The sequence below is a fragment of the Manis pentadactyla genome, chromosome 2 (assembly GCF_030020395.1).
Source record: "Manis pentadactyla isolate mManPen7 chromosome 2, mManPen7.hap1, whole genome shotgun sequence".
NCBI lineage: Eukaryota > Metazoa > Chordata > Mammalia > Pholidota > Manidae > Manis > Manis pentadactyla.
In genome coordinates, this window is record NC_080020.1 from 113806499 (window position 1) to 113832134 (window position 25636).

Here is a 25636-nt window from a genome sequence, read left to right on the forward strand (position 1 = left end):
TTTGAGATAAGGAAAAATCTCTTAGTGTTTTTGGTCCCAAATTTAAAAGATGCAACATGGACATCCAAACTTACTTCCCTTATTATCTTCTCTATTTTAATTCTTGTAATATTTCTATGCAAGAAAAGAACGCAGCCATGTTTTAAAATGCTATTTAAAAGAGCATAAATGAAAGCAAAAAGCTTAGAAGAATAGTTTCTACTTACCATTGTGACATTTTCGATAATTTAACAATAATTTTCCATGAAGTAGGTGACGATCTGAATATTGCACATTTGCAAAAAGTAATCACCGAAAACTTTTCAAATTTAATAGGGTGTTTTGTATTTTATTTTCTATCACAAGAAGATTCATTCTAGGAAATACATTAGTTTTAAATCCATTTCATTCATCAAAAGATGCTGTAAATTTATAATGTTAAAGCATAAGTTGTTGGAACTGAGTACTAATGAAAAATTGAAGATGGAGTTTGGAAGCATGACTTCATTTTGGGAAAAAGTTATAAACTAATATTGAGAACTTGATGAAATTGCTTTAACTTATTTTCATTCCTATCTATGTACTACTAAGAGGTGGGTTTCTTACTATGAATGTTCTTAAAATGGTTTAGACATATTTTTCCCTCAGTGAGTAGCATTATTGTCCATCTACCCTAGGGAAGATACAAGCAAAAAGCAAGTGTACTGGTTATACCCACTTGATGTATTCAGTGTTCATTCAAGGTATGTATGTAAGCACTTAATGTGGGAAATACCCCATGATGAAGGACTAGATTTTTTTTAATGAAACACTGATTCAAAAAGACCCAAAAAGGACAAAAAAAATGAGGAAAATTACTAAGGAAGCTTTCTCTCAAACTGTGCTAGGCCTAGTGGTGTTCAGATAAGTCATTTTAAACTTAGAACAGATAACTGGCATAGTGATTTAAACAGCTCCACAGTGTTGAAATGAATCATCCCAATTTTTTTATGAGATCACAATAACCCCAATATGAAAACTTAACAAGCACAAATAGAAAATTATATTTAAAAAACTTACCAAAATGTCTCACATGATATGGATTATAGGCACATACTAAAACAACTCCAAAATGTAGGGTAATTCAATAATAGAAAAACTGATATAAATAATACCATTCATATACTGTATTAACAGATCAAAGCATTATAGTGGTGCCAAAAAGACATTTAACAATGTTGAACATCCATTATTGACTTTTTAGAATTAGAAAATAAGTATAAATGATACTTTTAATATATATGTATTAAAGGGCCATCAGATAAACATACACACACACATAACTCCTCAGGTCAAAAGCCAGCATCATGCTGAATGATGAAATGCTAGAACTAGTCTCATAAAATAGGAACAAATCAAGATCTTCTATCATTACTATTGTTTTAAATTGTTTCCATAAACCTCCCTTGGAAAGATTTGAAGCTCTAATATACATGCAAGTGTGGTCAATTAAGCAATAGGTCCCCAGAGATGTCCTTACTCTAATCCCTGAAGATGTTACAGTGCAAAAAGGAATTTGCAAATGTGATTAAGGTCACAGAATTTAAATTGGGAGCTTATCCTGGATTATACAGGTGGGCTCAATCTAATTACATGATCCCTTAGAAACAGAACAAGTCAGAGCTTTCAAGTGTGAGAGCCTGTTGCTTGCTCTAAGATGGAGGGGTTTCTAGCATGTAAGGACCAGGGAGAGGCCTGTAGATGGAAGGATAGCCCCCTAATGACAGCTGGCAAGTGTCTTGCCAATGAGTTTCAGCCGCGGGGCAAATTCACTAAGGATTCACTGAGACCAAAAAATGACAATGGAACGTTCTTGGGGTGAAAGGGTTTATACTCAATTTTATTCCCATGGTGGCAGGTCAATCACTAGAATCCCACCCACTCAGAGCAAGTCTGCATGCAGCAAGCCGGTCTCTATCTCTGGGCATCTCTGCCCCCACAGCCGTCTCGGTCTCTGTCCTTGTTGCTGCCACCACTCTAGTCTCGTCTCTTCTATCCTGCAGCCGTGCCACCATGTCACCCAGAGCACTGGGTAGAGCTCTTTATATAGAGTTAATAGCAACGTATTGCCCACACGTGTGTAGTGAGCTAGCCAACCAGGGCCAGGTGGGAATCCTGGCCATAAGGACCTCCATTTTATCCACATCAAGGAAACAGGGAAATATGATATGTTCAATGAGGTTGAACTGGTCACTTGAATTGGTCCTGTGGGAGTAATAACACCAAATGAATTGGCAAATACTATAAACCAGAGTCTTTTCTTCCCAGAGAGCACTGGCTCCAAGATTCAACTGTAACAGTGGTTATTCTTCTCTATGTTCTGGCCAGAAACACCTGCTCTGGTGAGACAGGTGGTAGCGAGAAGCCAAGACAATCTTCTTGCCCTGTCATTAAATAATATTTACAAGAATCACTCAGATGAGTGATCTCCCCAGCAGGCCTTTTACAATCTCTGGATTATTGCAATTTTATGCTTGAAAAATTGTTCACAGTTTTTTTTTTTTTGTAAAATAAAGATTAAAAAAGAATGGCTTTTATATTGGTAAAACAAATAATTGAAAATGCTGAGCTTAAGATTTTATACACCACCATTTTACTAAACTAATTATCTACTAATAGGGTAATGTTAAATGACTATGGTAACCCATGCCAGATATATGTTATACAGTGGTGTAACAAGAATATGTGTCCTTGGTAGAAAAATTATTGCATACGTGTATCTTATGATTGTCTTTATAGCCAAAAACTGTATGTATACTGAGAAAGGACATTTGGAGGCTTCGGCAGAGCTCATAATGTTTTGTTTCTTGATTTGGGTGGTGGTTGTATTGGAGTGTTCACTTTGTGATAATTCATTAAGCTACAAAATTACAATATGCCTACTTTTGTATATATGTTATACTTTAAAAGTTTACTTAAAAACAGTATCTAAACATGTGTATAGATACATATCTGTATTATTTCTTAGAATAAAATCTAGAAATAAACAACAGTTATTAACAGTGGTTTCCTCTGGTGAGAGGAGTGGCATTTGGGGATAGTGAAGGGGACCCTTTATTTTTTACTTCATATATTTTAGATTGTTTGACTATTGTACAATGTGTATATATTATTTTGTGGGGATATAAAAATCCCCCGAAAGAACTATTTTAAAAATTAGCTACAAATCTCACTTTACAATCAAATTTTACCTTCCCCAGTCAGCTGTTCCTTGTGTTCTATTTGTTCCAGATGGTGGGAGGTCTACATCTTCCCCTCTGTGTTGCAGACATGTTACAAAGGTGACTGTCTTGCCAATGGGTTTCAGCCCCAGGCAAGTCCACTATGGATTCAATGTGACCAAAGAAATGACAGTAGAACATTCTTGGAGTGAAAGGGTTATACCCAACTTTATTTCCACAAGTGGCAGGTCAGTCACTAAAATCCCATTCACTCAGAGCAAGTCTGCACACAGCAAGCCTGTCTCTGCCTCTGAGACTATTGGTCTGCACAGCCATCCTCTGGGCCTCTGTCCTCGATGCTGCCACCACTCCAGCTTCTGCTCTGCTCTCCTGCAGCTGTGCCACCATGTCACCCAGAGCACTGGGCAGAGCTCTTTATATGGAGTCAATAGCAACACACTGCCCACACGTGTGTAGTGAACAGGCCAATCAGGGCCAGGTGAGAATCCTGGCCATAGGAACCTTCATTTTAACCACAGTGACATGTTGAAAATGTAAAATCTGTGTGACAGCATCCTTCAGTGGAGTCTCATTTGTCTTTGAAAACAAAGTAAATTACCTGAGTGGATGCAAATTCCCTTCTGTGAAACCTTTGTTGAGAGGTGAATGAATAATTTATCAGAAGCCTATAAGTCTATGAATTGGCATGCATCCACCCTGTGCACTTGGATAAATATTTTAATTTTACAACATTCTTGAAAGTTAGTGTGAGAAACTATTTGAGGACTAGAGACAGAGTATTTAAACAGTATGTCCAAGGCTGGTCTTGATGAAGCCTTCCAGGGGATTAAGAGTTCTTTCCAACCAGATTATATGTTTCTTAAGACTCTCAATTTAGATTTCACCCAGTCAGGAACAGGTTTTTAACTTACTTTAACTTAACCAGAGCTGCTGCACCCAGTGTTGAGCAGTGCACTGAGGCCAGGGTGGTAAGGGGCTCTAGTCTAGCTTTCACTCCCCTACAAGCTGCCACATGGGCAGCCACCACCCAAAGGAGGCACTGTTTTCTAATTCACACAAAGCCACTGTGTAGGCTAAATGGCGGCTCTGCTTGGACCAATCTTACAGAAAGGACAACTATTTCTTTTGTGTTAGTTATTGGAATACCCATTGGAATAAGAGTCATTTGAGGCCATTACAGAAAACAATTTTGGATTAGGTTCATCTATATTTCTGACATTTTTAGAGTCTTTTTAAGCCTTTTTAGTTACTTAGCTCAGCAAATAGCAAAAATATGGAACTCTCTTCTTTACTTCAACATTATTAATTTTTAAACTATCCCCAGGATTGTCACTTTTAATCTTTGATGTCAAGACTGGCAAAAGAGATTTATTGTATATTGTACATTTTATGCCCTTAAAGTGAATCAGAATGACTGGATTTTTATTAGACCAGGCAGCACTGGGTTAGGAGTCTGAAATTTGTGTTTTCGTTCCACCTATCAGCCCTAACTTAAAGCTTTGGAGAAATCTTCCCTCTCCAAGTCCTGGACAGTACTGCACAACCTGTAGATATTTTGAACCTTCTACCAGCTAATCTTTCAGTTGAATCCTAATCTGCAGAGAAGATATCACACAATGGGTATCCACTCTAAACTCTAGCTGAACTCCTAGGCTTATGCGTGTGGAGCAAGAATGCAGAGAGAATCAGAGAAACCCTGTGATGTCCTCTTCAGCAGCAACAGATAAAACTAAAGTTATCCAAAATTTGGGGATGTACTACTTCCCACTAAACTCTATCACTCAGGATCCCTGAGAGAAGGTGAGGGGTGACCAAAGCCATCCTCTTTTCTGCAGAGAAGGATGCAAAGCTCTGGTACTACAGGCTACATACTGCATTGCCCTAGGCATAGAGGTAAAGTGGGTCAAGAAAAACATGCGCTCATCTGTGTCTCACTCATTCTGTCTGAAAAACATGTTTTGGGGTATTGCAAGATTAAGCTTTGGTGTGTCTAGGGATTCTCATCTCCCTACTTTTCATGCTTCAGGAAATCTTTGAATGACTGTCATGGACCAGAAAATATGTGCCGCACTCAGAGAAGGCACGGGCTGCTGATCTGCCACTGAGCATGGATGCGTCTATGACTGGGCCACCCCAAGTTTGCTCATCTCAGGCAGGGCACAGGAAAATGGTCAACAGTGTTGTATGGCACGCAGGAATAAACTATGTTGTGGGCATTCATGCTGCCTCGACTACAACTGCTTCTTTCCTCCCCTCTCTTTGCTTCAGGGCTGATGTCGACTCATCCTCTGGGCTGGATCTAGGTCTCTAGATCTCTAGGTTACTTTTATCTCTGCCTTCCCAAACCCCTATTTTAACTTCAGACAGCCTTTCCTTCTCACCTAGTTAAAGCAAACACCCTCTGGTTTGTTGAACCATTGGTCTTCAGTCGTCCCGCTACTCCTGAAAATCAGTCTGTCTAGCTAGCATTTCACACCAACCACCTCCCCTGAATTCAATCTGAAGATGTTGCTTAAGTTTTGTACAATCCTTTAAAGCTTTCACTGTAGTTTCAAAAATCCCAAACTTGAAGGTTTTAAGGTGAAAATTTAATAGTCAAGAATTTTAAAATTTCAATAAAATTTGACAGAAACATACATTATAAATGTTTATGTACAGTGCTCATGAATACTTTTTTAGTCCCATACTTTTCTTTTTTTCAAAGGGCAGCATTCTATAAAGATAATAAACTCTGTAGTAATAAAAATCTGGTTTGAAACTCTGTTCCCCACCTTACTTAATTCTGCTTAGCTAAGAAAGCCATTCACCAGTTTTAGTTTGTTTCCTTATGTGTAAAATGAGATTGTAATGCCTACCTTAAAGATTTATTTTCAGGATCAAATGAAATACCAAGTGTAAAATACGTGGCATAAAGTAGATGCTCATAAGAAGAGTTAGTTCTGCCCTTTTCTGCCCTAATCTGCCCTTCCCATTGAATAATATTTTTGCTTAAGTCATTTTCTAAATGGAATAAGTAATAGATGATTATGCATATTTCTGGACATCTCATTGGTGTTTGACTTTATTTTTTATTTTTATCAGTAACTTGACTTGATCAAAGCTAGACTTCAGTGATTAAGTTCATTGGAATCCATTGTTTTATTTTCTTCCCTTGATCTAAGTTTAATAACTTTATCTAGGCATCAGTCTACTCACATGCCCTAAAACTGTTTGCATTATAGCAGTCCAAGTTTTATTCACTGCCCTTCAACAAAAAAATAAAAAAATATTTAGGAAAAAAGGTTTTTTCTCAACTTTTTATCAAAATTAGAAGAGAAAGAAGCAAGAGAGAAAAGGGCCAATAAGTATGATACTTACTTTAAATACAAATAAAATGTTAAAAGTAATTATAACCTCAATATATTGGAAGCAAAGCAAAAATTGACATTCTTTTTTGTTCATCAAATCAATTTTAGATATTCATTCCTGGTCCTCTCTGTAATTCAGAACTGTTGAGAATAAACTAGAATATAGGAGAACCCTACATTAAAACCTATAATATATAGAATCAACATTTAAATACATTAAAATGCTACTAATTTTTAAATAAGGCACATGATACAGCCAAATGTTCTGATTTTTATTTTCCTTTTTAATGACATTCAAATGTATTATCTAAATTCATTTCTTCACACTTAAGACTAAACAATTTACCCTTTGCTGGCTTTATAAGTCTCTCATCCTTCCATTTTTATACCATATTTTAGGACAGCAAGTCTACTAGAAACCTAATAAAATAAATGTGTGAAAAGTGAATTAGGACAGGCAGTTCTCAGAGGTACACACATCCCCTATTACCCAAAAGTACCTGTGATCACGTGCAAACGTGAGGCTGATGAAGGTGAAGTGTTTGCCTATTAAATATCTAATTGCTTTCCAGATGCTCTACCAGGATGGGCTTCAGCTGCCATCTTTATTTTCTGTATTTAAAAGAGGTAACTACTGATTTGAACTGATTCTACTCTAAGGATGCTGAATTATTGCATAATCATGGAACTGCATTGAGAATGCAGTCAATAAGAAGTCATTAAAGTCTGACTCAGCAGCCCTTGGACAAAGGTCAAGTCAATTTTTCTACAAGCAGTGTTGAAAGCATAAATGGCTAAATTATTGATGCAAAGTGATCCACTCTTACTAACAGTAATAACAGTAAAATTAGTCTGTTAACAGATTCCTATAATGCAGACATTGCCTCCCTAGAGAAGCAGAAAGAATCGCTTCACTCAAATGTCCTGTTGGGAGATTACTTAGGGTGGGGGTGGTTCCACAAAGCCAGATGTCTTGCCAATGGGTTTCAGCCCCAGGCAAGTTCACTATGAATTCAATGTAACCAAAAATGACAGCAAACATTCTTCAGTGTGAATGGGTTTATTACCCGGCTTGTTTCCCCCCCCACCCCCCCGCAGTAGGTCCAGCACTAGCATCTCTGCCCCTTCCCAGAGCACTGGGCTGAACTCTCTATATAGCACGATAATAGCTTATTGCCTACAGGTATGGAAGCGGCAGCCCAGCAACAGGCCAGTTACATCCTTGGGTGGTTTAAGTTCAGTGAGGATCCTGGCCATAGGAACCCAACTTCCCCACACTCACTATCCAGCTTTTATGTCACCCATCCATCCATCCATCCATCCATCCATCATCTTCAAAAATCTCAATGAAACAAATATCATAGACTGGTGTGGGGAAGTTGGGGTTTCTATGGCCAGGATCCTCACTGAACTTAAGCCATCTGATGATGTAACTGGCCTGTTGCTGGGCTGCCGCTTCCACACCTTTAGGCAATAAGCTATTATTGCACTACATAGAGAGCTCAGCCCAGTGCTCTGGGCAGAGGCAGAGATGGTAGTGCTCAAGAACAAGCTGGGTAATAAGCCCTTTCACCCCAAAGAATGTTTTGCTGTCAATTTCTTTGGTCACATTGAATCCATAGCAGACTTGCTCAGGGCTGAAACCCATTGGCAAGACATTGAGATAGAAAGAGAGAGACTGTATAAAGGTATATGAATATGTGTGCATGTGCCAAAAGCATTCAAAGTAAATATTTAAAACATGTAAGAGTTTTTTTCCACTCCATTCATCCATTGGTAACAATGCTGCAGTGAACATCAGTGTGCAAATATCTCTTTGAAATCCTGTGTGGATAAAGTGAAGTTTCCTATGGCCAGGATCCTCACCTGAACCTAAACTACTTGATAATGTAACTGGCCTGTTGCTGGGCTACTGCTTCCACAACCATAGGCAAAGAGTTCTTCCCAGTCCTCTGGGCACAGGCAGAGATAAGGAAGATTAGAGACCTGCAGACTGTTGGATGCAGATGTAATTCTAGTGCTCATCCTATTGCCAGGAGAACAAGCTGGTAATAAACCCTTTCACCCCAAGAACATTCCATTATCATTCCTCAGTCTCACTGAATCCATAGTGAACTTGCCCAGGGCTGAAACCCATTGGCAAGACATCCTGTTTTCAAGTTGTTCATATATGTACCCAGAAGTTGGATAGCTTTTTCATATGGTAATTTAATTTTTAATTTTGGGGGAACCTTCATAATATTTTCTCTAGCGGCTATACCATTTCACATTTTAACCAACAGTACACAAGTGTTCCAATTTTCCACATCTTCACCAATACTTATTACATTCTGTTTTCTTTTTTAAACATCTATCCTGACAAATGTTACATGTTATCTCATAGTTTTGATCTGCATTTCTCTGATGATTAGTGACATTGAACAGGTTTTCATATGTTTGTTGGCCATTTGGATGTCTTCATTGGAGAAATGTCTATTCAGTTCCCCTGCTCATTTTTAAATTGGGTTATTTGAGTTTTTGTTTTTGAGTTGTGATTTTTTTATGTATTAAGGTTATTAACCCTTATAAGATATATGGTTTAAAAATATGTTTTAGATTCCAGAGGTTGCCTTTTGTTCTGTTGATTGTTTCCTTTGCTGTGCAGACCTTTTTAAGTGATGTAGCCCCATTTGTCTGTTTTTATTTTTGTTGCCTGTGCTTTTCATTTCATATCCAAGAAATCATTGCCAAATACAATGTTATGAAGGTTTCCCATGTTTTCTTGTAAGAATTTATAGTTTCATGTTTTATGTTTAAATCTTTAATCCATTTTGAGTTAATTTTTGTACATGGTGTAAGGTAAGGATCCAGCTTCATTTCTTTGCATATGGGTATCCAGTTTCTTAAACCATTTGTTAAAAAGACTATCTTTTCCCCATTGTGTAGCCTTGGCATCCTCATAAAAAATCACTTGACCATATACATGAGGGTTTATTTCTGGGCTCTCTGCTCTGTTTAATTGGTCTATATGTCTATCTTTATGCCAGGACTATGTTGTTTTGATTACTTTAGATTTGCAATATGTTTGAAGTCAAAAGTTTAAGTTCTCCAACTTCCTTTTTCATTGTTTTGGTTATTTGGATTCCTCTGAGATTCTGTATGAATTTTAGGGTGTTTTTTTTTTCTATTTCTGTAAAAATACCATTGATATTTTGATAGGGATTGCACTGAATTTAGGGGTTGCTTTGGGCAGTATAGACATTTTAACAATATTAACTCCTCCATTCTATGAACAAGGAATGCCTTTCAATTTATTTGTGAATTCTTTAATTTTTCCCAGTAGTGTTTTATAGTTTTCTGTGTACAAGTCTTTTGCCTGCTTGGTTAAATTTATTCCTAAGTATTTTATTCTTTTTGATGCTATTGTAAATGGATTATTTTCTTGATTTCATTTTTGGATTATTCATTGTTAATATATAGAAACAAAATTGATTTTTGAGTGTAGACTTTGTATTCTGTAACTTGACTGAATTTGATTCTTAGTTCTAATGGTCTTGTGAAATCTTATATGTAGAAAACTTTAGGATATTTCTACATATAAGGTCATGTAATCTGTGAAAGACAATTTTACTTCTTCCTTTCCAATTTGGATGCGTTTTATTTCTTTTTCTTGACTAATTACTCTGCCTGTAACTTCCAGTGCTATGTTGATAGAAATGGCAAGAGTTCTTGCCTTGCCTTATAGGGAAATATTTCAGTTTTTCACCTTGAGTATGTTAGTTATGGGCTGTTCATAAATGGTTTTTATTATGTTGAAGAAATTTCCTTGTATTACCAGCTTACTGGATGTTTTTTACATGAAAGGGTGTTGAATTCAGTCAAATGCTTTTTGTGCGCTAATTGAGATGATCATGTAGTTTGGTTTTTTACATTTATTCTATTAATGTGATACTACATTGGTTGACTTTTCATACATTGAATCAACTTTGCATTCCAATAATAAATCCCACTCAATTGTGATGTGTAATGCAATAAAAATAGATAAATGTAAAATCATCCACACACAGTTTAATATTGTGCTTCTAGCACCTAGAACAGTATTCTATAATCATTTATTGAATAAATGACAAAATTATATACTGAAAAGTTAATATTTACTAATCTAAATGATATTTAATGCTTTTTCTCTACATATAAGACTATGAGTTCAATAAGGGAAGGGATTTTTTGTTCACTGTTTTGTTCACTGTGATATCCCTAGTACCTAGAACAGATACCTGGTTCATGGTAGGTTTTCAATAAATATTTGTTCAATGATTAGTATGAGAAGGAATGAATGATCTACAAATGAATATGGGTTCCACTGATGAATATGGATGAATTTCTTACATAATTTTGACTGAAAAGAATAAGTTTTGAATGAACAGAATGTTTCAAAAGAAATACATAAATGATGCAATTTATATAAAGTTAAACTTTTGTAAAATGCTATATATTGTTTTGGGATTTATGTGCATATATATAATCTCTCAAATATGTATGTATATGCAAATATGTATGTGTATACAAAACATATATACAAATATGTATATATACAAAAATGTAGGTATAGGTAAATATGCATATACAGATACATACATCTTAAGTATATATATATGTATATACAGATATATGTGTACAGATATGTACATACATACATACATGTGTATATACATATACATGTGTGTAGGTATAGTCAATTCTCATTATTTATAATAGTTGTTTTCTATATAATTACTATGAATACTGAATAGCAAATCCTGAATCATTGTTCCTAGGGGAAACTCAGGATTATGTTCCTATAAGGTTTTAGTCATATTTCTATCAACTGATCAAAACATAAATTTGTTTTATGTGTGTTTCCACTTAAAGACACCTTATTTATTATATATTATTGATTCCTTAACATTGAACTCATGGCCACCAGCACAACACATGCCTGAGCAAAGGTTATTTAACACCGGTATTTTCTCTAAGGCACCTTGCAGCCTTCTTGCACTTAAAAACACCAGACAGTGCTTCAGCAGTATGCTTGAAGTTCTTTTGTAAATAGTGAAATCATCAAAAAGCATAAAAATGCAAAAAATAATGCACTTAATAGACCACAAAAAGGACTCTTGTTTATACTTTGAAAGCTGAAATGAGAAAGCAGTGTTGCCTTGTTCAACTTCAGCTGGGAATATGAGTTTCAAAAGTTATGTTATTCTCTCCATGAATGACTGCAAAGGCACTGAGATTTATTTTGGAATAAAAAATAAATTTTAGCTGTTAAGCAACTTTATAAATATGGTGAAATCCATGAATGAGTATTATATTCATGTATTTTGCTGATTAATTATCCATCATTCAAGTATATATGTATACACACACATTTACAGTGTGTATTATATTATTATGCATTATGTTATTTATATACAGTATAGTATATATTTGTATGTAATATAAATAAATGCATGAAAATAATAAAGACTGAAGTCAGACAAAGTAGGAGTAACTTTGAATTATAGAGAAGAAGAAGGGAAAGGGATATTATGTGAGTGGATTTGTAATATTTTTTTCTTTAGCTGAGTGGGGTAGATACAGCTATTCATTGTATATCACGTAAATCTTTATTTGCTTTCTGTAATAGTTTATTATAAGTTTTAAAATATTTTTTACTTTTGAAATAAGAGGAAATGAGTCAAGTATTGATAATTCTCATAACAAAAACAGTGACCCATCTGTGTTTCCACCTGAAATCTTAACTTCCTAGAGGCAATCTTGTTGAACTCAGCCTTTTCTTTTAGAATTTTACCCCATTAAAAAAAATAGATGCCCAGTTCTTGATCCTACATAGAGTTTAGAATTGCATACAATGAAGGCATCACCCAATTAAGAGTGTAGTTTCACCTCAAGAGAAATGGAGTCCACTGCCAATGTAGAGCTGTAGTTTAGGTTTATTTTATTGGCAGTTAAATTTCAGACCAATAATAGCTATGGGAATCTAATTTGCATGACATATGCAACAAACTTCTACCATGTTTCAAAGATGGGGCAAAATACGGGAATAAGAAGCAGGATCCTGCAGATTTGGTATAGATTAAAGTGATGGGAAAGATGGAGGGCAAGTTGATGTTTTAGAGGCACCAAAGAGTCAGACAGTGATGATTATGATATAAATAAATGCATGAAAATAATAAAGACCAAAGAAATACATATGAAAAAGTATCCTGTAGAGCATATTACCAAAATATGCCCCATTGATTTTGTCTGTCTCCATTCACTTAATGAAAACATGGGTTTGTCTGTTGTGTTCATTAATTCCTGCCACATACATAGTAAGCGCTTAGCAAATATGTTAAATTAACAAATGAATACAAAAGTAGAGGGAGTGTGGCAAAGGTAATAGAATAATATGCTATGGATGGTTACAATGCTATGGATGGTTTCCGCTGAAAAATTCCTTCATGAATATAAATTGAAAATACTTCTCATCCAGGTTAGAGAACTAAAGAAAAACAAAATCTATGTTTCTAGCACCTTCATGTCAACAGGGTCTCAGTGAAAATCTGCTAGTATATGTCAACAGCATGGCTTTACCTCTCTCAGGAAGTTCCAGTCAGAAAAACTCATTTTCAAAAGTACTTACTTATCAGAATTCATTTAAAATCAGAGGCTGAAGGGGCTTCATTTGGGCAGAACAGAGGGATTCTTTGGGATATTTGTTTTTAAAAGCTGGTACTTAAATCTTCTATTTTTTCCCCTGAATAGTCTATTTTGTATCTTCCTTTTCCTTGCCTTCCCCATACACTTCGGCTGATATTTTCTCAGCTAAGGCATTTTAATTATTTACAAAAGGACCTAATGCTGAAGGGCTGGCTTAGCTGCTCATGACTTTCATTAGCATGTTAGTTTTATGTTTTTTATATATTACATGCTGGGAGTTCTCACCATATTTTGCTAGTCTGTTTATCACCCATTATTCATCACCAGGATTTAAATTAGTAAATATATCCTTCTGTTTGATCTTATTTTTTATCCCCTCTTTCTATGCGCTTAATTCTGAATAGGAAATACGTTACAGTAGTACTTCATTCTTTTGGTTCTATTCTGCTGACAACATGACTATAAAGACCCATGAATTCCTTGTTCATACTTATTTTGGTGATGATCAATATGCCATTATTTCATTACCTGCCATAGCATGCCATGAATAAAGGGGAAGGGGAGGGGGGATGTAGACGCCCTGATTTTCATCCAGGTTCTACAATTTCCCAGCTCTGTGAGTTTAAGTTAATCACTCAAATCCTCTGTGCCCTGGTTTCTTTATTCATCCAATGAGTATAATAATATTGTTCTTACAAGACTTTTGTCTTATCAACTAAAACGAAGGCTAGTAATGTCTTCTGGGATGTGCAAAGCATTTATCAATCTAAAATACTACTGCGAGGTACACCTTTCCAATGAGGTTGCCCTGGTCACTGGTTTTGGTATGAAGGTGCAAAGACAGCTGCTGTTCAGGACAAGTAGAACTCAATTTTTCAGTCATTCCTAAAAAAAACTATTGAGTGCTTACTATGTGCCTGACACTGTTCCAAAAGTTGCAGATACAGTGGTCAATGATACAGATAAAGTTTTTATTCCCCAGAGCTGATATTCAAGTCAGCATAAGATTATAGGGAAATTTATATAGAATAGAAAACATCTAAGTCCAGGTATATTTATATTTATACTGCAGAAGTGATGGCATGTCATTAATGTTGCAAATTATACACATATATGTATAATTTATTTTAAAAATTTTCCATCCATATTGTGTACTCGCGTACCTTGTAAAACTCATGGGCATTCAAAAGAACACCAAAGTGATGTTTAGGTGGAGATAAGGGGCATGCTCACTCCCTGAGCCAGGGCCATTGCCTAGTAGGTGCCTTCATTAATAACTGTAAGAAAACCGTTCTCTCTCATCTCAGAGTCAGCCACCTTCTCTCCATTCTCTGACCTCTTTCTCATTTTTTTGTGAGAGACAAACATGTTGCCATGAAAGACTTTGTTTTGTCCATAGTCTCCATAACCCAACTGAAGTGCCCAATTATGTCATGCTTTAGTTATCTCCCTTGCCCCTCATCCCACCCTAGGGACTGTATATATGCCCCCAAATGATCCACTTTGGGTTTATATAATCCTTTTGATAAAAAGCATATGCTGGCTCATGCTTTGTCCTTATGATGCGGCATAGTGGCAGCGGAAACCGGTGGAAGGCTCAGATGCAGATAACCCTCTTATCAGCTGTGTGAGTTTGTGCAAGAGACTCAGCTCTGTGCCTCAGTTTCCTCATCTGATACATGAGATAATAAAATTACCCATCTCACAATATTTGTGTAAGAGTTAAATGAAATAATATATGGACTACACTATCTGGTATAAAATGATCACTTAATCACTATTAGATAGCATTATATCTTGATAGGGTAATTAGTCTCCATTTTTACTATAATCTTTTAACAAAGAAACTGGTGACTCTGAGAAGAAGAATAAAGGTTTATTGGGTAAATATAAACTCTAATTGGATAATTATTTTAATAGTAGGAAGCTATATAATATATGCAATGTTTTAGACCCTAGCATCTATAACCCTAGATAATTAACTTCTGTGGGGGATTGAGAGAACCAAGCAAAATTTAAGATTGATCAAAGAGACTCCATCCAAGAGAAGTTAAAATACTCTTACCCCATGACTGAACTCTTACCCCATGACTGTACCCTTACCCTATGACTGTACTCTTACCCCATGACTGTACCCTTACCCCATGACTGTACCCTTACCCCATGACTATACTCTTACCCCATAACTATACCAAGAATCAGCTACTAAGAAAAAACATGTCCTGCTTCAACTAATCAGGCTCAGGCAGGAAAGAACCCTAGGAGCATTACAGAAACAGAAAAAGAGAACAATCCAATCAGCTTAGAACAAGTTAAAGGTTAACCAATCCCAGTTCTGCCTGAGAGGAAACCCCCTAACTGCCCCTCTTGAATGCATCAAAATCCTGTTGTAACATTCACAGGGGCTCCCGAACTAAGTCCCACTGCGTCGGGCTGGTTGGGTGCCCAAGCTCCAGCTTGTTCTGCTTTAATAAAGGCTCTTTGTTTTTACATGCTATCTGAGTCCTCCGGTGGTTCTTGGGACTCGCCGCGATTCAGGCATAACAGGATCATTTTTTTGCTCACCAATAACACAACCGGGTTATCTTAAGTTCATTTCAAGTTCTAAAAATGATCAAAGAAGGAAGAGTTACATTAAAAAAATATATAGTGAGGACTAAAATTATTTGGAGGTGAAACATAAATTAGAATCAAATGGAAAAGGTTTGAATGGATGCAGACAGGAGGAACAGAGAAGGGCAGCTCTTGAGTCACATTAATTGACAGCTCAGTGACCTAAACAGAAAAGACAGTTTGAAAGGCTCCTGGGTCATGGGAACCATGAATGATAGAAAAATTAGCCCTAAATGTAAATTTCCTGGATTGTCGAGTGGATGAAATGACAATCAGTTACAAATTGCTTTAAAAATGTGAGGCCATTTTAATGATCAGCAGATTTGCTCACTCAGTAATGGATAATTAGGACTGAAAACAGGATCTTGTATTGTCCTCATTCCATTAGCATCCTGTTGTTTTTGGTGGATTTAAGGTGTGGATTGTATAGTCAGTCATTACTTTTATACTGTAAATTAAGTCTACAAAATTTATTTTGTTTAAATAAATATTCTTCCTCCTCTTTTAAACAACATTTTTGACTTTTGATGTTACAGGGTTAAAAAAATCATTTTTCAATGCAACCTGGAGTATGACTGTTTCTTACTTTCATTCTTCTGTAGGGTTGGGAAAAGTTTGACTTACACTTGAAACTAACCTCCATAATGGTACAAGGAAGGATATGCAGAGGGCAATGGGGACAAATGCCACAAGACACTGAAAACCCAAGACACTTCACTAGGAGAAAAAAAATTGATTCGTATTTTGACAGCTGTGCATTTACAAATTATTCTGCATGAGACTCACTTGTACACCCTTTAAAATAGTTCCAAACATTGTCAACAGGGGTATTCCATGAGGGTTTGGTTATAACTAAAGAAGATCTGATTATACCGTCCTTAAAAGAGAGTTTTCAGTTCTTATGACATTCCCTGCAGAAGTAGTATGCATGGATCTTTAGTAGACAATAATATTTTTTCAAGATGTCTATAAAGCTGGTTCTCTAAAATGATCCAAATATAGGAGATCATGGAAGATTTCTTTAGATAACAGAAAAGACATATAAAAATAAAAGCAAAAATCTAATTTTGTCAAACTGTCCATTATAGTGTTCCTTGAAATTTTTTTAAAAATCTCTATTATCCTTTGGACTTTCTTTTCATGTCCCATCAGTGTGTCCTGTTTCAGTCTAATACTCATGGGATCAGACTTTGCTTTCCCCCGAAATAAAGGACATATAGATGTAAAGGGAACCAAGAGAGAATGAAAATTTCCCAGAATTTCTAAGTCGTTTAGGGAGTGTAACTCTGGGGGGGAAATGTGTACCCAGCCTAGGGCAAATAACCTTTGAAACTGAAATCAGTCAAAGGGGAAATAAAGTGGGAGAAACCCATTTATTGCTTACAAGCAGTTGTCTACTCTGCTAGCCAGTGCTGCAGAAGGGACTCCACCCAACCTCTCCAGTCTATTGCTATGGAAACGGACTACTACTCTCCACTCCTTGGAAACACCTATTCATATGGAGATGAACTAAGGCCAGGTGGAAGATTCTGGAAATACTGCAATTTTACCCACAGAAAGCAAAAAAACAGGATTAAATGATTTGAGACCTGCTCTCAAGGAGCTAACCATCCAAATGAGGGAAGACATTAGTACAAAACACTAAATGTCAAATAGGTAAGCTACCTCCAAAATGGCCCTGATGATTGCCCTTCCTAGTATTCACATCCTTGTGCTGGCCCCTCCACATCATACCAGGGTTGGTCTATGTAAACAGTAGGATACTACAAGGGTAATGATATATCCCCTCTGAGATGGACAGACAAACATAAAGTGGCTCGCATCTTAGTCACTCATTCTCTCTTCCTCTTAGATGACTCCCTAGAAGAGAGGCCAGATGTGGTGTTGTGAGCTGCCCTATAGAAATTCCCACAGGCAAGACAATGAAGCCCTGGCCCAAAGCTAACAAGGACCTGAAGCCTACAACCAATTGCCACATGAGTGAACTTGGAAACGGATCCCACAGACTAGTGAAGCCATTAGCAGACTGGAACCAGGCCAACATCTTAACTGCAACCTCCTGAGATTCTCCAAGCCAGAACCACGCAGCCCTCAGAAACAATGAGGTAATAAATGCTTATGATGTAAGCCTTTAAGTTTGGAGGTAACTTCTTATTCAGCAGCAGTGTTCCTCAAACTAAAACTGCTTTCAGAATTAAGAAAAGGTAAAGGTCAGTGAGGCCTTAGCTCCTGTGCATAGGCAGCATGGAGAAACTGCAGTAGTTGGGTAACAGTGAAGGCATTTCGGAGAGAATAGATTTTCCTTCTCACCCCCAACCTGTAGTTCCTCTGATCCAGAAAGTCACTGTTACTAGCTTCTTGTGTATTTTTCTGATGTTTTCTGAGTATTTCTAATGTTAATTTTGAACATCTTTGATCTACATAAATACTAAGAACTTCTCCTTAGTAAATATCGAGGAGAGAAGCATGCGAACTTGTGCAAAATTAGGTTTATTTTTCAATCCAAATTTTTAACATCATTGTCTGAACTTGCTTCCTTTTTATTCTGCTTTTCTATTTTGTTCAGAACCATAGAACAGACTATTCAAAGTTAGTATTTGGTCATGGAGCTATTTAAAATTAATTGAATAATAAAGGTTTCTAAATGATTATTTCTATTCATTCAGCAAACTAGTTCCCATTAGCCTTTTCTCCCTTTCTGAAGATGATAGGGAAAAATTTACAAGGACAGCAATCTAGCCCAGGTGACTCCCTTCTGCTGCTCTTCTTAGCAAAGACAACAGAAGCTCCCTTAACTTCCCCCTCCCCCTCACTCCCTGCTCTGCCAGGCACTTACTCCCTAACCTCACTCCCTAAACTTACTCCCCCTTGCTTGCTCATTTGCTGTGCAGGTAGAAATGTTGCAGATACGGAAGCAGAAAGATATATATTGCTTACCTTGCCTTTGTTCAGGGCTCAGACCTTGGGAGATTACTCCCCTCTGAGCCCGCTGGTGTAAAATAAACCTCAACACTCCAAGACTTCCAAGAGCCGCTTGGTTCTTCCATCAGTGATCCAGTCCAGGTTTTTCCAGTATTTTCTGTAACAGAGATATTTAGTTTTCATTAATAATTTATCTGTTTTTAAGAAATGTGCAGTTAGCTTCATTAATTACTCATTATTTGTTTTAACAGTGTGCTCAGTGAAGGGTCCCTGTGTATTGAATTTATATAGATTTTTGGAATTGTGAAGATTTCTTGTTCTGTATGAAATTCACACTTTATTAGGGGTTATGAGCCTCATAAGCTTATAAGACTTCCCAAACACAGGCTGTGACTGTCCATGAAGTTATACTTGTCTCCTTGGGAATATATTTGTATTATATATCAGCTTTGGGAATCATGTTCCCTATATTCAGCTTCTTCAAATTTAACTTTTAAAAAATGTAAAAGACCATCTGAATTAATATTTGAAGATTGAATGAAAATTTATTTCAGTCTTAGGTACACAAAAGAGAATTTGTTTTCACTTACTAACAGATTTTTCTTTCAGACGTAACATTTCTTTACCACCGTTGCTATGGGTATGCTTATTACTTCTTTATAACCCTATTTTACATTTTAGCATGTGCCTCACTTCATTTTTTTTTTTTTTTGGTTGTAAACAGAAATCATCCTCTTTAGGTTTCACATGAGCAACATTGTGGTTACTACATTCACCCATACTATTAAGTCACCCCCCCATACACACCCCATTGCAGTCACTGTCCATCAGAGTACTAATATGCTAAAGAGTCACTACTTGTCTTCTCAGTGCTGTACTGTCTTCCCCGTGACCCCTCTGACATTATGTGTGCTGATCACAATGCCCCTCAGTCCCCTTCTCCCTCAGTCCCCTTCTCCCTCAGTCCCCACCCGCCCTCCACACCCTTTTCCCTTTGGTAACTTCTTGGAGTCTGTGCTTCACTTCATTTTAAAATTGGCTACAAACTATTTATTTTTAAGCCCTGACCACAAAACATAGTCACATAATTTAAAACACACACACAAACACACAATGATTAACATATTCTAAAAGTCATAAAGAGATCAGTCATGTCATCTACTTAATCAACAGAGAGAACTTGTTTTTTAGGTTTTTTTTTCCCTTAGTCATGTGGTTCTGGCCCCTGCTTTATTTAGGTGTTTTTAATGTGGCTTTAAAAAATATTCAATGTGATACAATTCACAGAAATTTTCTCTAGCTTGCCCTCACTTCCTTTGTGATACTGTAATAGTAAATATTTGCTCCTAGGCTCCACTAATTTCCTCCATCCAAACTTAATTGACTTTATTTTTTGTTTTTGGTCCTTGCCCCATGTGGCCAACCCCTAATAGTCTACTGTGTATCATTTTTCAGGTTCTCCAATTCCATTTTATCTGTCTAAAGGTTCATCACTGCTCTTTTTCTGTTCATCTATTTACTAACACACAATGCAAGTCTGTCTACCTCTGAAAACTTCCTGACAGGAACACACTTTGGGACTTGGTAAATTAATATCTTTAAAAAACAACAACAGTAAACAGCAAGGAAAGTTATTCTTCTAATAAGCAAATAATACATCAGTACAAACTCATAGAAATAGACCCTGTTCCTGAATTCCTGGAGCTTATCACAAAGATAGCAGAGAACTGAGAGAAAGCCGAAAGAATAGTAGTTCTCCAAGCTTAGTGTGCTTAATAAAACACCACCTGGGATGCTTATAAGAGTTGTGATTTCTAGGTCCCACTTTCAGAGATTCTGATTTGGTAAGTCTGATAGGATCCAAGAATATTCGCCTGGAAAAATTTCTATGAAATCAGTTATAGTCTCATGCTCTGAGAAAGATTTCAATGAGGAACATAGAAAGCTCTTACAAGATCAATGTGTGAATGTTTATAGTATTACAACAAAGAGGAAGATGAATTAAGTGTCCATTATGCATGGGAAATAACCATCCTCTTTCATATTTTCTGAAAGATTCTTTAGAGAAGTTGTAATTAAGGAACTATTTAAGTAATTCAAGAAAAAAATATATTTATGGAAAATTGTCTTGCAAAGAGCATAAGAAAACTATTTGAACTTTCTTTGAAACCTGAAAAGACAGAAAGCTAAAGGCAAGTAGACACTGTTGACAAGGTGGAAAAATTTGAAGTGGCTAAGTTGGAGGCTGAACTGAGTTTTACCAGGACCATTAATTCCAGTGATTCTGTCTGCTTTGTTAGAATGTTATGGACATACAATCGGCTCCCATTTAATGTAGAAAGATACTGAGTTAGATCTTTGCCTACAGAGCAATGATTCTCATTCTTTTCTGCACAAAAATTATCTGGGAACTTTAATAAATATTTATGTTTGGGTCCCACCCCATACATACTGGGTTTTAATAAGAGTTAAGCATAGCTGGTGCATCAGGATTGCCAAAGACTTCTCAGATGATTCAAACATGCAACCAAGGTTAATAATTCTGTTCTTTTAGCCTTGAAAGTACTGCAGCAGTATGAAATTAAACTAAGACTGATTAACTAGAGTAATTCACATACAATGAACATTAGCTAAAAGCGCTAAACTCTATTGCTTACATTCTGTAAATGTTCTTAGAAAAAACAGTTAGATGCATGTTGTGTTTCAGTAACAATATAAAGAGTAGTCTCCTTATTTTTATTTATGTAATATTTATTTGGCAAACTGGGAGTGAGGTAAACCTAAAATCAGATATAAACATCCTGATTGTCACATTAAATTAGACCTTAGACCTATGTGGTAGGTGGAATAATGGCTCCAAAATAGGTTTTAATTCCCAGAATCTAAATAGCATGAACACGGCAAAGGGGGTTTAAGGTTGCAGATGCAATTAAGGTTACTAGTCAGCGATTTTAAAATAGGAAAATTATCCTGGAGTATCCATTTAGATCCAGCTTAATCACAAGAGTCCTGAGAAGTGGAAGAAGGGTATGAAAGAAGAGAGCCAGAGAAAGAGGTGTGACAACAGAACTGGAGTCAGAGGGAGTGTGCTGTGAGAAGTCAGCCTGCTGGTTCTGGCTTTGAAGAAGACTGGAGAGGGCCACGAGCCAAGAAATGGGGCAGCTCTAGATGATGGAAGTGCTGAGGAAATGGATTCTTCTCTAGAGCCTTCAGAGAGGAACACAGTTTACCAAAACCTTGATGTTAGCCAAGGACACTGACCTTCTAAACCATAAGATTCTAAATTTGTGTTGTTTTAAGCCACCAAGTTTGTGGTCATTTGTTACAGCAGCAAGTGGAAATGCATACATCTTGCCTGTTACGTGAGAAAACACAAAAACATTCTTTGGAGATCAGCTCTTTGGTTGTCCCAGGGCGCAGGGGCATATTCCAGCCTTCTCATGTCAGATCCCCTACCCAGCAGGACCATAATTTCTGCAGCTGGGAGTTGGATGGTGCCTCGCCTCCTTAGCGAAAACAGCCATGCAATCCCCAATTGTTGCATGGTTATGGTGCACCCACTATGTGCAAGGCCCCGAAGGAGAGGTGCCCAGCCAAGCAAACAGCTGTGAGAACAGGGAAGCTCTCTCTTGTATTCATCATCATGCCCAGTATTTTCAGTGCTTCCCAGACCTCTAAATAAACAAAGCTGTCATTTTGGGCATTTATCACCACTATGATGAGAGTTTTTTCCTGGTCTCTAGTGTCTCTTTTAAAATCAGCCCTGTGTACACACGGTTCAGTGACAATTGCTGATCTTTCAGAGAAGCTCTTCATTCTGTTTTCTTGAATCCTTCCTCAGAAGTGCCTGTTCTGTGGGTAGAACCTCCCTTCCCACCCCAGCCATGAAACTATACAATATTTGATCAATACAAATAAGGGAGTCACCCTGATTCTTGATGGAAGGATATAATGTGAAACAAAAACAAAGCATTTTCTTTGTGCAGAGCATATGCTGAACTTTCATGGTGAAGAACTTCAGTTTGCTGCTTGCTTGCTATCTGTATAGTCGCATTTTCATTTCTACTTGTTTATTCAAAAAATCTTTGAAAAATTACCATCACTTTGCTGGGCATTAAGGAAAAAATGACAGACAAGACAGACAAGTTCCCATCTCTCCTGGAACTTAAGATCTAGTGGGTGTTACAGGGAAGAAAATAGAAAATTCCAACTCTGTTATTAATTTGTTTATCACTCACTGATTATTTATGGAGTACTTATACTGAGCTAATGCCAAGAAAAGAAAAGTAAGACCCAAGGCTACATTTGTTAGATACTTAAATGAGGCTGGTGGAGAGCCCCTACCCCACAAATGTAATTATAGACTAAACACACAGGGATTTTATAGTGCTAATCGCCATTAGTCATTAAGGATGGCTGTGGAGTGTTCGTACATCTGTGTGACAGGCCCTTCTTTCTAACACCTCAGCAGGGTCCCCACTCAGCACTTTAGATTTTTATTCTAGGGTTCTTTCAGACTATGAACTTAAGCCTCCATATGGAGGCTTTTTTTCTGAAAACTTGGAATTATCCCCAAAAGAAATAAATCAAAACCCAAGCCATCTTAGCAACTAAGAAACCCTAGAAGAAGGGGGTTCTGTCAACCACCCACATTAAAATCACCTGGTAACACTTGAAATTCCTACTGAGTTACAATCTCAGTGCCTGACACTCTGGAACCTGGTTTTTTAACGTGGACCCCAGGACTAAGAATGATAACCACTGCTTAGAGGATCCCTAGCCTAGCTCACAATGTAATTTTGCTTTTCTCAATCCTGAACAGCCAGGTCTTCCTAACTTGACTGTAAAAATCAAGAAGTTTCCAAAGGTATTCTGAATAAAGCTATCTTCTTAAATGAGTAAATCCCACACATAGTGCAAGAGGTGACATCCAGAGAAGTAGAGGAAGGGCTTGTTTATACATTTCTGATCTAAGGGGAGGGGAACACTCAGGTTCAACCTCCAAGGGAACTTAGATGCAATTCAAATTGGCAAGAGTAGACTCTTAGTAACCAAAATATTGAAACCTTATCAATTGCATTGTAGCAGGTCATAGAAAAGCTTGTTAACAGAAGGCTACTTTCTCATGCCTTTGAAGTCTCTCTCTTACTTTCTCTCTTTTTAGACTTACTCTTGTCTAAAATAAAAAATCAATAGTGTTATCTAACATAGTCCATGAAAGAGATTGATTGGGTTACGGAGACACTAAACAGCTGATCACTAGAGAACCCTGTTATTTTCTGTTAGAGATGAGTCACTAGGCTTCACCATAAACTGGGGAGGAAGAATTCTCAAGACTATCTCCAGATTCTTGGCTCTGAGTCCATAATCACTGCTCAGTTTTCTAGCTGTAATTTGGAGTCCCTGGGGATGTCAGTACAGAATGCACTGGCCAGAAAACCTGTGTATCCCATCTTTCTCATTGTAAGTTCATATGTTGGCATGTAATTCATAATGTTTTTCCTACTGAGCCGGAGTCTGGAGAGTATTGCTTAAGCTCCATGGTCCCAACAACCCCTCTATGGGGTCCAAAATAGTTTGTTGACTGCAAACTTGAGAATTGAGACTCTGTGAGACTCAGCTTAATTCAACAGCTAGACTCCTGCGATAACATTTCCAGGTTGTTTCTCAACAACTGTAGGATGTATTATAGGCTTTTTAGAACTGTTAGGAGTCAGTGTTTTATCTTACAAAGAAGGTAATGGGCTCAAAGCAGTGAACCAACAAGCCAAGGACACAGGACAAGGAGGACATGTGTGGGCAGGGACACAAAACTTTGGAATTGAAGGGCAACATTGTTTCCATAACATTATAGTATTTTACACAAGCAATGTTGGCCATAATGACTTTGTTTTCATCCACTTATATGCCCACTGGGCTTTTAATGACAGTACACCTTTGTTAGGAAGCACATCCTACCATGGACAAAATGACTTTGTAATTAAAGAAGCTTCACTTACAGTAATTTTTCCCAAGGCCTTATAGCTTCCAAAACTAATATGTGTTGATGCATAAAGATACACTTTTAAAGCCTGGTATGGATTTCTCCCTCTCTTTTTTAGTTATCAGAAGTGCCCCTGTCTAAGCATACTGAAAATCAGATAGAGATAAACAAAACTTTCTTGCTTGAAAATTTCATCTTCATTTTGAAAGTAACTCTCAAACTTTGACAACATGTTTATGTTCTATTGAAAAACATAGGCATCCGTTAAATTTGGTTTTACGCTCAAGAAGCACACCACCAAGAATACAAGGGGAGGTCAGGCTACCCCACGGATGTGATTTACTTCCTTAAGCATGTTTAGACAGACCTCTTCCACAGTAATAGCCGTATAAAACTCCTTTTATCTGTTTTTCCTCAAGTTTGCTATGCTGTGTTTGCTCAGGCTAGAGAGTAACAGAAACCAGGCCAGAAATCACTGCGTTTTCCCCAGGCCCTAAATGTCATGTGTCAGAACGGTCCTTGGACTCCCACCAGTCTGCTGATTGGATTCAGATTATGACCTCTCCGTTCCCTTTAAATTACTCTGAAGGTATGAGCTCAGCAGTGCTCTGAAATGATGTTGGCACGTGCTGTGTAAACAGCCCCTGCGCAGAACCCAGGAACACCTCACCAATGGCCTAAGAAGATCTCTATTACAACACAAATTATAGGCTTGAGGTAGATCATGCTTTCAGTCACTTTGGGGAAAGCATTTGCATGATGTACTGCAGTGTGTATGAGGTGGACAGAGAAAACGTGTTCCAATGATTATCCTTTAGACCAAGGGTATCTCTGAAATAGTATATTGGGATAAACTGGAGGGACTTTAAAATGTAGGCTGTTCAGACTCCTTCCTTTCACCTCTGGTT

The 25636-nt window shown here is 37.1% G+C and overlaps 1 long non-coding RNA gene across 1 annotated transcript in view; it reads left to right on the forward strand.

Moving 5' to 3' along the window:
* Nucleotides 1–17861: 17861 nt before the first annotated feature.
* Nucleotides 17862–25636, forward strand: part of LOC118912141 (uncharacterized) — a 129523-nt gene continuing 121748 nt past the window's right edge. The window contains exon 1 of the long non-coding RNA XR_008995260.1: nucleotides 17862–17928. This is a non-coding gene — a long non-coding RNA (uncharacterized LOC118912141). The remainder of the gene's footprint in view (nucleotides 17929–25636) is intronic.